This window comes from Bufo bufo, chromosome 2, assembly GCF_905171765.1.
Source record: "Bufo bufo chromosome 2, aBufBuf1.1, whole genome shotgun sequence".
Classification (NCBI taxonomy): domain Eukaryota; kingdom Metazoa; phylum Chordata; class Amphibia; order Anura; family Bufonidae; genus Bufo; species Bufo bufo.
Window position 1 is genome coordinate 109,923,857 of NC_053390.1, and position 13,574 is coordinate 109,937,430.

Consider the following 13,574-nt stretch of genomic DNA (forward strand, 5'->3'; position numbering starts at 1 on the left):
TGTATTAGGCTTGACAAAGGCTGGGATAGAACCGAAACGTTGCTGCTTGATTTTATGGCACACTTTCTGTAAAGTCCGTCCAATAAAGGATTCACTAGAGATGCTGCCGCTACCTCTCTTCATTTACTATCATGAGGATAGGTCATCAGTAGGGATGAGCGAATCGACTTCGGAAAAAACATCCGATGATGATTCTCTTAAAACGTTGCTCTAATACTGTACGGAGCAGGAGCTCCCTACAGTATTAGAATGTATTGGCTCCGATGAGCCGAAGTTATTGCTTCGCGAAGTCTCGCGAGACTTCGCGTAATAACTTCATAAATTAATTTGTACTGTAAAAAAACATTTCCCGAACTCGGGTTCAGTTCCAAATGGTTTGGGAAATGTTTTTTTACAGTACAAATTAGAACAAGGTTTCATGCGAATCGACTTCGGATGCGAATCGACTTCGGATAGTCATCAGTATTAAAGACCCAGAAAATCAATTTAACATTATTTGGTAATACTGCCATGGAACCAGTTTGTAATAGCTTTAATAACTGATCATTTAAACTTCCGCACACTTCAAATTTGTATTCAATATGTTTTTGGTTTCTCATCTTTTTAGGGTCAAATCAAATAGGCGAACATTTCCGGGCAGCAGAACTTCTTCAAGCTATATAATTGTCCAGACAGCATGACAAAAGGAAAGCATGGCGATATAATTGCAGTGCGGTGGCGAGCCTTTAAAGGGGTTTTCCATTCACAGACAATAGGGGGGGGGGGGGCATGTCGCTAGGATATGCCCCTATTGTCTGATAGGTGCGGATCCTATGCGGAGAACGGAGCAGGGAGAGCGGTGGCTGGAGCGCCAAGCTCTCTCCCGATCCAAGTGAATGGGGCTGCTCGGCTATTTTCAACGACCCCATAGAAATTAATGGAGGGCGGCTGCGCATGCGCAGTGCGCTCTCCACCACCGTTCCTCACTCCTAACAATATGCCCCTATTGTCTGTGATGGGACAACCCCCTTAATTACTGCACGTGTAACTACAGCCTGAGGCTGCACCTTATTACTACATTATTTCAGGCCATACACTGTCACAATTTACGTATTGTTTTGACACTAAACCAAAAGACATGGTTCATGACGTTCATGGGAATGTATGCATAACATTAAATTGTCATTCATTATGATACTGATGTGACACCAGTCATTCTTGTGCATTCAGTAAGGAGACAGGGACACAATGTTGCTTGTAGACAGCACTGAACTGTAGAAAGATCTGGAATATTAGCAACTGGCATCTAATGGATAGAATAGGAAGTGCAATCCTGGAGCCCTATGATGCACAATGATCTTTTAATTTCAGAACAGTTCTCATGTTCACATGTAAAACATAGACAGTGTGCCAGGCAAAGTCTCTATTTTATGTTACGGCCCAATGGTGTAGCTGGTTACATGTGGCCAGGACATGCCCATTGACTGCGTGAGTGGGCATGGTTTGGCTGCTTTTGGCCAGCTGCACCATCGGGCTGTACCCTAAAGGAAATCTGTCACCAGGAAATTCACTGTTAAAGCCTTGTGGGACTAGCTCCACTAAATGTAATGATACTTTTAGCTTAGTGATCCATTGCTTCATTCTGTAAAAAATTAGCAGTTAAAGGGATTCTGTCACCAGATTTAACCCTAATAAGCGATGTGCTAATGTCAGCTAAACCTAACTAGCCTATTCCTACTTTTATCTATGCCCCCGTTACGTCAGAAATCTAACTTTTATAATACCCTAATTAGCATCTAGGAGCGCGGGGAGGGGGGGGGGGGGGGGGGGCGTTGTTCCTGCTCCTAGAGGCTCCGTTCTCCCACCTTTGTCGCCTCCCTCCAAGTCCTAAATGACAGGGACAGGCAGCGCTCGCATCCGTCTGCCAGCCCTGTGCTCTGGTGAAATCTTGCGCCACTCAGCATTCGGCACAGGCGCGGTGAGGGAAAGACGCTCGCGCCTGCGCCTAATGCTGAGAGAACGGAGCCTCTAGGAGCAGGAACAACGCCCCCCTCTGCTCCTAGAGGCTAATTAGCATATTATAAAAGTTAGATTTCTGGCATTACTGGGGCATAGATAAAAGTAGGAATAGGCTAGTTAGGTTTAGCTGACATTAGCGATGTGCTAATGTCAGCTAGCTTAATAGAGTTAAATCTGATGACAGAAACCCTTTAAGGTCTCAAATCACTCTTTGCACCCTTGATCTTCCTGCTTTCTCTGCCAGACCCTCCTTTTTTTGAGTTTCCATATACTTTTGGAATATTGAATATGAGATGAATATGAAGAAACCTTGACCTGTCAATCAAGGAGAAAGAGGGACTGGCAATTGGTGCTGACGTGCCAGCCCTGATCTAATATAGTATAGGGAACTATTATTTTTTAGGGAGCCTGTCATCGGGAAATTTACTTGTAAACCATGCCTTGTCAGACTAGCTCAGCTGAATGTAATGATACCTTTCATTTAGTGATCCATTGCTTCATTCTAGAGAAAAATACTAGTAATCCATATGCAAATGAACATTTAAAAGCACCAAGGGAGGACCCAAGCCACTCCATGCACCTCCTTCTTCCTCTTGTGGTGAGATGACTATGCACGCAGAGGAAGGAGGAGGAACACCCTCAGTGCACGTAACTGCGCAACTGTGCAACGTGCCACCCCCCAGGGACGATCGTGTCCCAGGTTTATCGGAATGCTGAGTCATGTGGTGGGGCCCCAATAGTTTTCTGTGTGTGTCATGGGGCTCCAACTGGATACCGTCGCTCCCCAGGGTTAGGCTCTGAAGCAATAAAGGGAAGAGTAATGGTGGAGGTGGAGAAATAGTCAAGTCCAGACTTTATAAAGTTCACAGCTTAACTTGACTCACTTGCATCAGCACAAGAAACAATCTTTCTCTTGGTTGCAGCAGGTTTTTGGCATAAACTGGCAGACAAACTGGGATATTCTGCTTTATCCTTCTCTGCTGTGCTAAACTCGGCTTTAGTCTGGTTACTGGACTCTGTAAAGATTTTGATACCTGTACAGTGGGGTGCCTTTGGCTGTTGACCCTCTCGTAGTACTCTGTCTGTAAATCTGTAAGGAGTCATGGTGCTCTATAAACTGCTTCCCTCTGGAGAGACTCATACTGCAGGAGGAGAAAATTTCCCCTCGCTGCTACATCTTGATGCAGCACGCCAGACCTGCAGGGTATAGCGAAGTGAGGTCACGGTTATGGGCAATCGAGGGTTGCTCACTGTATTGGAGAACCCTGGGCAGGCATGCGGCAGTGAAGGAGAGGTAGACACAGTTCCTCTGGGGCACACTCTGTATGTAGGGACCAGGCCTGATGGTGGATGAGGTGCCCTGGATGTTACAGGTATTTTGAGTGCCTGAAGCAAGGTCCCTTTTGGATTCGTGACGCCAGTGCCTGTAACGGTGGCACACCGATTTATAGTTGTAATAAGTGAGGTACACAGGTGGTATAGTGAACCAAACGTTGCTTTACTTGACAGTCCAACTTTGTACATATAGATGGTAATACAGTCCTTTAGATCAAGTGCTTCACAAGCAGTCTTTATTCCACAAGATGGCAGGTATTGATTATGCAAGATACTCAGAGGGTAAATCCACAACACACTCAGAATCAGGTTGTACCTTTCCTCAGAAATAGCGTACACTGTCCTTTCTAGAACTCCTGTCTGGTTTCAATCCCAAGGCCCGGATGCCTAAATGGTGGCTTAAATCCTTGGTATATATATATCTTCCTCTCGTATTAAATCCTTGCTTTGCTTCCTACAGCATCTGCCTATCAGTGTTACTTATCTTTGCTTGTAATATCCTTGCTTGAATGGTGAAGGACTGTGGGTTTCTCCCAGGAGGTTCTGTCCTGCAACTGGGGTGTCTTCAGAGCTAACTGAGGCTCTCTTGGACTACAGGCAGGCTAGGGCTCTTCACTAGCCTCCTGGTCATAGCTAGCAGCCAGGGCTATCAAGCTGCATGTCAGGAGGAGGCCCTCAGCATATCTCTGGCTGGTGCCTTCTTACTTCTGTCTCCACAGACTCCTGACTCTGAACTCCCTCCCCCTGTCTGGGCCTGGGCATTTATACTAGGGGCTCCCTATCTCCCTCTAGTGTCTGGGATGTCTAACTACACCCAACTAGGCCTGCTAAGCATTTACACAGAGGAACATTGCATATAAAAACACATTGGAAAATACATTAAATGCACACTTAAATATAACATTTCTGTCCCTTGGGAGTAGGAGTAACATGTACACCAATTGACCCTTGTGTAGTGCCCACCTTTTCCTAGTGGGACACTACATACAACCACGCTATAACGTTGCCCGTCCTCGGCGCAACATGGAGGGGCCCTGCTCAGCTGGATACTGCACCTGAAAAAGAGAGATAAGGCAAAGCAGGAAAATACATCTACATTTGCAAAAATACATTATATGCATAAATCAGGCAGTTCCACTGGCTTAGGAACAAGTGACGGTGAAAAGGGGCGTCGTTCTCTTCTCTCAGGATAGTGTGAGGGAACAGGGGCGCTGACCTGGTGCAGCGTATGAGTGATACCAGGATAGTCCATAAGTGCAAATTGTCCATAATAGAACAGTAGACAAAATATAAAACAATTCAAAGTTCTTGGAGGCTCAAGGAACAAATATGAGTCCGTACCCAGGTTTCTTTCTTATTTTGAGCAAGTGTTACCCACAAGCTAGGCAGAGGAACTATAAAATCACAGAGGCTCGCGTACGGTGGAGTCCATCTCTGGGCACATTTCTTTAAAGTAGCAATATCTCAGAGGCTCAGGTACTTTTGAGTCTATCACTGGGCACGTTTCCTTGACATTTAATGTTGCACAATAAAAAGACAGCACATAAAAATAGCCCACATTATTCCAATGGCATGTATAAAAATAAGTGCTGCAATACCCTTAATCAACCTGAAAAGGGGGTTAAAGGGTTAAAGGTGCAACATAAAAATAGGCACAACTTGGTGTAATAGAGTAGAAGCAGGCAGGAGGTCCTGTAAACAAGATGGCTTTGCTGACATTGGTGTTTTCAGTGGGTGACCACCACCACTGAGCCGTGGGTAAGTGGCAGCAGCAACAAAGGACCAAAACAAAGGACTCCTGTCCTGGAAGGGTTAAATTCTCAGCAATGAGGTCCCTTTGATGAAAGCAAATAAATCAACGGCCTAGCAGGCCAATTCACAGGGGCATATCATAATCACCTTGCATTTCAGTGGTGCTCCCTGGCTCTGCTTGTACATGTGGCCTGTAGTAAGCTTCCACAGGCGGATGTGCCCACAACACGGTATTAGGGGGCAGCTGCAGCATAAAGGGACCCCTAATAGGTATTGGCCCCATAGGCCTAGGGGTGATCACAGTTGCTGACCGCACCGGTGCAGGGATAACAATCGTAGGTTGTGCTGGCCTAGGTACCGTCGCAGCAAGCGGTCCGGTGGGCTCTGGAATAACTGGCTCTGCGCAGCAAGTCACAGTGTGAAAAGGCCTCCTTGGGGGCCTCAATGTAGCCGCAGTAGCAGAGGGTGGCCGGCTGGTAGGGACAGGTACCCTTACCTCTGACCCAGCGATGTCCGAGTCCTTGGTTACGTCCTTTTCATCCGGTGGCGTAGGTGCCGCTCGGGATGCAGCAAGTTGGCGCAGGCCATGCAGGTGGACTTCCAATCTGGCAATCTGGTCCTCCAGTCTCTCGGGCGCTGCGTCGCTGCAGGGATCCGTCACAGTTGCAGCAGGCTCAGATACGGGATCCGAACTCTCTGGTACGATCGCCGCATGTTCCGGCGCCGGATCCGAACTTCTTCCTTTTCGCAAGGCATCAAGGGCTTCCTGGAACTTGTTCGCAGGTAAGGTCATTCCGTCGGGAAAATCTTCATTCTTCAGCATGCTCGATCCTTCTCTGGAGAGCGACAGGGTGGCGCCAATAAGTTCAGACAGATCCTCCCATTGCACTGGGAGGCCGCCCCCCAGGTACTCCAGTATGGGGGAGGCGGAGTCCATTTCTGCAGACATGCAAATGTCCAGACAGGGCGGTGGCGCCGACAGATAGCCTTTCCTGCTCTTTTCAGCAAAAAGGCGCCAACTTTTACCGCCAATTCAGTATGAAGATGACGCAGCAGTAAATCCAAGCAAGCTAAGCGGCCATCTTTAGCAAAATGCTGTCTATTCACGGACAGCAAGCGGTGGTTCAAATAAGCAGCAAACAGTCCAGAAAACACTATCTTCACACCGCTAATTCTTTTCAATTCTTTGGCCCAGCAATTTTTAATAAAACAATAGGGCTTGGTCACTTTAAGGCAATTTTTAGCACACAGTTGTATATCCGCAATGGCGCAGGAATGTTCGTTATCCTGTTCGTGATGCCAATTTATGCAGCACGCCAGACCTGCAGGGTATAGCGAAGTGAGGTCATGGTTATGGGCAATCGAGGGTTGCTCACTGTATTGGAGAACCCTGGGCAGGCATGCGGCAGTGAAGGAGAGGTAGACACAGTTCCTCTGGGGCACACTCTGTATGTAGGGACCAGGCCTGATGGTGGATGAGGTGCCCTGGATGTTACAGGTATTTTGAGTGCCTGAAGCAAGGTCCCTTTTGGATTCGTGACGCCAGTGCCTGTAACGGTGGCACACTGATTTATAGTTGTAATAAGTGAGGTACACAGGTGGTATAGTGAACCAAACGTTGCTTTACTTGACAGTCCAACTTTGTACATATAGATGGTAATACAGTCCTTTAGATCAAGTGCTTCACAAGCAGGCTTTATTCCACAAGATGGCAGGTATTGATTATGCAAGATACTCAGAGGGTAAATCCACAACACACTCAGAATCAGGTTGTACCTTTTCTCAGAAATAGCGTACACTGTCCTTTCTAGAACTCCTGTCTGGTTTCAATCCCAAGGCCCGGATGCCTAAATGGTGGCTTAAATCCTTGGTGTATATATATATCTTCCTCTCGTATTAAATCCTTGCTTTGCTTCCTACAGCATCTGCCTATCAGTGTTACTTATCTTTGCTTGTAATATCCTTGCTTGAATGGTGAAGGACTGTGGGTTTCTCCCAGGAGGTTCTGTCCTGCAACTGGGGTGTCTTCAGAGCTAACTGAGGCTCTCTTGGACTACAGGCAGGCTAGGGCTCTTCACTAGCCTCCTGGTCATAGCTAGCAGCCAGGGCTATCAAGCTGCATGTCAGGAGGAGGCCCTCAGCATATCTCTGGCTGGTGCCTTCTTACTTCTGTCTCCACAGACTCCTGACTCTGAACTCCCTCCCCCTGTCTGGGCCTGGACATTTATACTAGGGGCTCCCTATCTCCCTCTAGTGTCTGGGATGTCTAACTACACCCAACTAGGCCTGCTAAGCATTTACACAGAGGAACATTGCATATAAAAACACATTGGAAAATACATTAAATGCACACTTAAATATAACATTTCTGTCCCTTGGGAGTAGGAGTAACATGCACACCAATTGACCCTTGTGTAGTGCCCACCTTTACCTAGTGGGACACTACATTGACACATCTGCTTCCAACCCTAGCTTAGAACAACCGAACTACAACTTCCTGCAGCCCCTCCCTTGGTAGGAAATGGGACTAGCCCATTTCTGCCCACAAGGGGCAGAATGGAATGGTAAGTTCCATTCTGTCTGAAGATCTGTGTCACTTTGCCAGATAGAACCAGATTTATGTCCCTATAGGGCCCTCAGGAGATTGTAACAAAAATCAAACCACGGTCACCTGACCAAAAACTCTTTTTAGGGGTCCTATCTATATGTTAAAACTTTAACCTCTATTATTTACTTTTAAAAAGAAAAATACTCAGAGAAACCAATACTACAAGGTAATTAAAAAATATCAGGTTGCAGTTACGGGCTAAGTCAGTTAATTTATGTCTTTTTTGGGCCATTGTGGCTCGCTCTACATTCTATTTAAGAGGGGGTTTACCTCATGGATACTGTGTGGCCATGTATCACCACAGGTCAGCAGGTGTGTTTTCAATGGTGAATTGTTTGGTGTCCTTATAGGTCCTAGGTATAGGAGTTTCTATTGTAAATAGATGAGATGTATTCCTATATCTCTATGCGACAGACATCCATCATTCATTCACACACCCTTAGCTGAACTAGTCCTAGCAGTGCCTGGTGTAACAGTGTATTTCCTGGTGACAGACTCCCTTTAAGGTAGCTAGCAGTGGCCCCTAATATATCCACACCTGAAGTACAGTACTGTCATCTTTGTACAAATGCTTTAGACATTGGTCATAGATGGACTGTAGTAAACCAACATTTAATATAGTAACACACTGGCATGTGAGCTGTCCTGCTCTTCTCCTCTTCAGCAGTAGAAGCAATTTCAACAGGAGAAACAATTAAAGGGGGTTTTCTGGCCTTATTTAAAAAAAAAAAAAAATTATACAGGACTGTGTTCAAAAAATAAAAACCTCACCTATTCAGTTGCCCTCTATTCTAGCATTGCCCCTTCCAGCAGTTCCCCGTTGGACGGGAAGTGATGGATACTTTTCTTGGTCACAAGACTTCTGCAACCACTCACTGGCCTCAATGGTTACGTATGCAAGAACAGTATGCCACTGCTGTAGCCTCATTAAAAGGGTTTTCTGAGATTTCTATCCTCCGGATAGATCATCAGTATTAGACCGGTGGGGGTCCGACACATGGGACCACTGCCGATCAGCTGTTTTGAGAAGGCACCGGCACTCCTGTGAGCACCACTGGCTTTTTCAGCTCACCAAGCACTGTCATACATTATGTAGTGGCTATACTTGGTATTGCAGCTCAGCCCTATTTACTTCTATGGGGCTGAGCTGCTCCTAGGCCACGTGACTGATGAACGTGTTTTCACTGGCCTACGAAAAGATGTGAGAAGGCCGCGGCTCTCACAGGTGCACCAGTGCCTTCTAAAACACCTGATCGGCCGGGGTCCTGGGTGTCAGCCCCCACCCATCAGATACTGATGACCTATCCAGCAGATAGGTCATCAGTATAAAAGTCTCAGAAAACCCCTTTAATAAAATACATGACGGTGGTATTGGTTATCCGCCGTCCGACCCCTAACCAGAACCCCGCTCTATTCACTCCAACTCCATGTCCACACCTCCCCCATACCTCTTTCAACATGCCCCAAAAGACACACGGACACCAGGCTTGGAATAAATCGGCCACAGCAGCCGTCTTTTATTAACATATAAACATAACAGATAATAAATAACAATTCCCCCCCCCCCCCGAGGGGAAGTCCTTGAAGCCCCCAAACAACCGCAAATACTCCAGTGGATGAGCCATCTTGCTTCCAGCCGTTGTCCTCCAGCTCAGAAGCACCACTGAATGGCCCCTTATAAATCCGTCACCACTGGGAGTCCAGCCCCAACCATGGAGCCCTCCCAGCATCCTCCTCTGTGAATATGACCAACTTCAAGGACCTCCCCCCGCCACAGCCACCGTGACACCACAAACTACCATAACCTGCCCCACTCCCCTTTGAACAACCACCCCAACCCCATAAATAAAGGGTGGGTGGGCGGGAGCTCTTTTCTAGATCCTAACAAAATGGCCCCCGGTCTCCCCTCAGCTACTCTATTTAACCCCTTGGCCACACCCCCACACTTAAACCAACCAATCCCCCCACTTTCCACGATTCCTCCTCCCATCCCCTCTAACTCCACCTAACCTACACACTGGGGTCTCCCTAAACCAAACCCCCGTCATGATGCCCTCCCCTAAGGCTGCGCCCCCAGTCCGGCCATGACTTGACGGTGGTATTGGTTATCCGCCGTCCGACCCCTAACCAGAACCCCGCTCTATTCACTCCAACTCCATGTCCACACCTCCCCCATACCTCTTTCAACATGCCCCAAAAGACACACGGACACCAGGCTTGGAATAAATCGGCCATAGCAGCCGTCTTTTATTAACATATAAACATAACAGATAATAAATAACAATTTCCCCCCCCCCCCCCGAGGGGAAGTCCTTGAAGCCCCCAAACAACCGCAAATACTCCAGTGGATGAGCCATCTTGCTTCCAGCCGTTGTCCTCCAGCTCAGAAGCACCACTGAATGGCCCCTTATAAATCCGTCACCACTGGGAGTCCAGCCCCAACCATGGAGCCCTCCCAGCATCCTCCTCTGTGAATATGACCAACTTCAAGGACCTCCCCCCGCCACCAACGCACAGACTTGACCACCTTAAGTCTGCGCGTTCCTCCACAAACGCAAGGCTATTTCAACCCCTTCCTGGATTGCAAGGCTCCACATGTCCAAGCCGACCGCATTCAAATGCACACCGTCTGCCCGCCAGAACCCCCCTACCCCCTTTTCAAGCTCCAAATGCCTCACCGCCACCGCACCATTCCTGGCCATGAACCTACCCATTGCCCGGTTCACCTTAACCCGTGCCCTATTGACACCTACCACTGAACGAGCGTCCCTCCACACCTTCCTAGGAACAATATCGGACCAAACCGTCACCATCTGCGGGAACAAGGCCCACAACCGCAGCAAGTCAAACTTCATCCCTTGCAACAACTCGCGGAATGGCCGCGCCACCAGGTCATTACCTCCCACGTGCAGAACTAAGACCTCGGGTGCCCTGTCTTGCCTTACAAACCTATGCACCTCCGGCAACACCCCAGCCCAAACCATACCTCTTCGCCCTAGCCATCTCACCACCGCCACGGACCTCGAGAACCCCAGTTGCTGACCGTCCGGCCGAACCGCTGCCCGGACGGCCCCCCAAAAGACATAAGAATGTCCGAGGATCCAAACCAGGGCCGGCACTGCATCTGTAACGAAAACAAACCCAAAGACAAACAATAATGACATTGCATAACACCAACCATCTATCCTACCCCATCCCCCGCCGGCCGTTCCTTTACAGACTATGCAACCGAATGTACGATCTAAACCGCACGGACTCCCAACGCCCAATCCTTTTTATAATCTCGTCGCTCAACCCCCACCTAGCCGCCTCCGTCGCCGCTCCAATTCTAAAAGAATGACTCGAGTACCCCTCAGGCCCCAAGCCTAACCGAACCAGACATTTTGAAAAAACCGCAGCAAACTGAAAACGCGACAAAAAAGAATCATCCTCGTGCACCAGCAACGGCAACATCCCACTCCTCCTATCCCCCCAGTAATCCCTTAAACTCCCCACCGGGCACATGGCGCAATCCGGGACCTCAAACAATACTACTCTCCGCCCTCGACCTTCCGCATCCGTTTTGGACCGGCGAATAACGAACTCCAGCCTGTCTTGGAACAGCTCCACATCCGCCCTCTGCAACCCCCCAGCCTTACGCACTGACGGACTCACCAACTCCCCCACCCTTATACGCCCCAAAAAACGCCAAGGAAAACGCCAACCGGAACAACCGAACCTCTGAGGCGGAAAAACACACCACCGCCAGCTGCTCCCCCAATTTCAACAGCAATCCGAAGGACACCGGTCTCCTATTATCCCCCCCCGTACACTCCCTTCGCCACCCCTTTAATGCCCGCATTACCAAAAATGATTTAGTCACATCCGGCCGCTGCCTACACTTAAAACCGAATGCCAATCCGGCCATGCAACTATTCATTTTCGCCACCGACCACCCCTCTTCTCTACAGTGCCCCACAAACAACAACATCGGGACCTCTAGCTCCCCTTCCCCCACCCCCAACTTACTGCACCAATCCTCCCAGTACTGCCACGATCTCTGGTACAACTCCCACGTCCTAGGTGCCAGCGACGCCTGAATAAGACTTGCTACCGTTCTTCCAGTACCTCCCATAGACAACTCGGGCATTCCCTCCCAAACTCCTCCGCGTCTGGAGCCAACTGCCGGAAACGATCCCACTGTGAACGAGAAAGAGCGTCAGCTATGCCGTTATCCACTCCCGGCACATGCACCGCCACCACCCATGCATTGATCAACAGACACTCCAACACCAACCGTTGTAACAACCTCACCACCAACTTCGACGAAGCAGACAACCCATTTATCGCTTGCACCACCCCTAGGTTATCACAGTGGAACCGAACCTTCCTATCTCGGAACGTGTCACCCCACAACACTACGGCCACTACAATTGGGAACAGCTCCAACAAAGCCACGTTCTTCACCCAGCCTCGCTCCACCCAACTGTCAGGCCACCGACCCGCACACCACTGCCCCCGGCAATAGACCCCAAAGCCCATACTGCCCGCTGCATCCGAAAACAACTCGAAATCGAAAGAATGCACCACATCACCCATAAACAACGAGCGACCGTTATAACGTTCCAGAAAAGAACTCCACACCCTCAAGTCCGCTCTCAACTCCTTACCTAAACGCACATAATGATGTGGTGAAACCACTCCCCCCGTCGCCATAGCCAATCTCCTACAGAACACCCTCCCCATAGGCATGATCCGGCAAGCAAAATTGAGCTTTCCGAGCAGCGACTGAAGCTCCCGCAACTGTAATTTTTTCAAACGAGACGCCCTCGCCACCTCCCCCTTCAAATCCTCTAACTTATCCAAGGGCAACCTACACTCCATCCTAACCGAGTCAATCACTATCCCTAAAAAACTCAATTCCGTAACCGGCCCTACCGTCTTGTCCTTAGCCAACGGGACCCCAAAAACCCCAAACAACGACTCCAAGGTATGCAACAATAAGGCGCACACCCTTGAACCCGACGGACCAATACACAGGAAATCGTCCAGGTAATGAATGATAGATTCACACCCAGACGAGTCCACCACCGCCCATTCTAAAAATGAGCTAAACGCCTCAAAATACGCACAGGACAGGGAGCAGCCCATAGGCAGGCACCTGTCCACAAAAAACTCCCCCCCCCAATAACATCCCAACAAATGTAAACAGTCTGGGTGTACCGGCAGCAACCGAAACGCCGCCTCAATATCAGTTTTTGCTAACAGCGCCCCCCTCCCAAACTTCTTAACCCACTGCACTGCCGCATCAAATGAGGTATAAACCACCGAACACAAGGCGGGGTCTATACCGTCATTGACCGGCGAACCTTTCGGAAAAGACAGATGATGAATAAGCCGAAACTTATTCATCTCCTTCTTCGGAACCACCCCTAATGGTGACACCCGTAAATTCGGCAACGGTGGAGCCGAAAAGGGGCCCGCCATTCTGCCTAAACTGACCTCCTTGCCCAGTTTCTCAGCCACCACCTCCGGATGCTCCAACGCTGACCTCAAATTTTTCTTAACCAAAACCCCTTCACACTGAACAAACGGGATCCGAAAACCAACTGAAAACCCTTCCCACAACAAAGCCGCCGCCTCCCTATCCGGATACCTGTCTAGAAACGGGCCCATCCTTCCCAGACGAACCGGCGTCTCCCCCTTTGCTATTATAATCCCCCCCTCTCTGTCTGTTCCCCCTAAAGCACCTCGCTGCACCGTGAGCCCCCCCACACACTGAGCACTCGTGCTTGAATTTGCACTTTGCTCCGAGTTTACATGTTCCATCATTGAATGCGAAACATAGCCCCTTTGCTGACGCTGATGCAACATTAGACTGCCCACTACCTCCTGCCTCCCC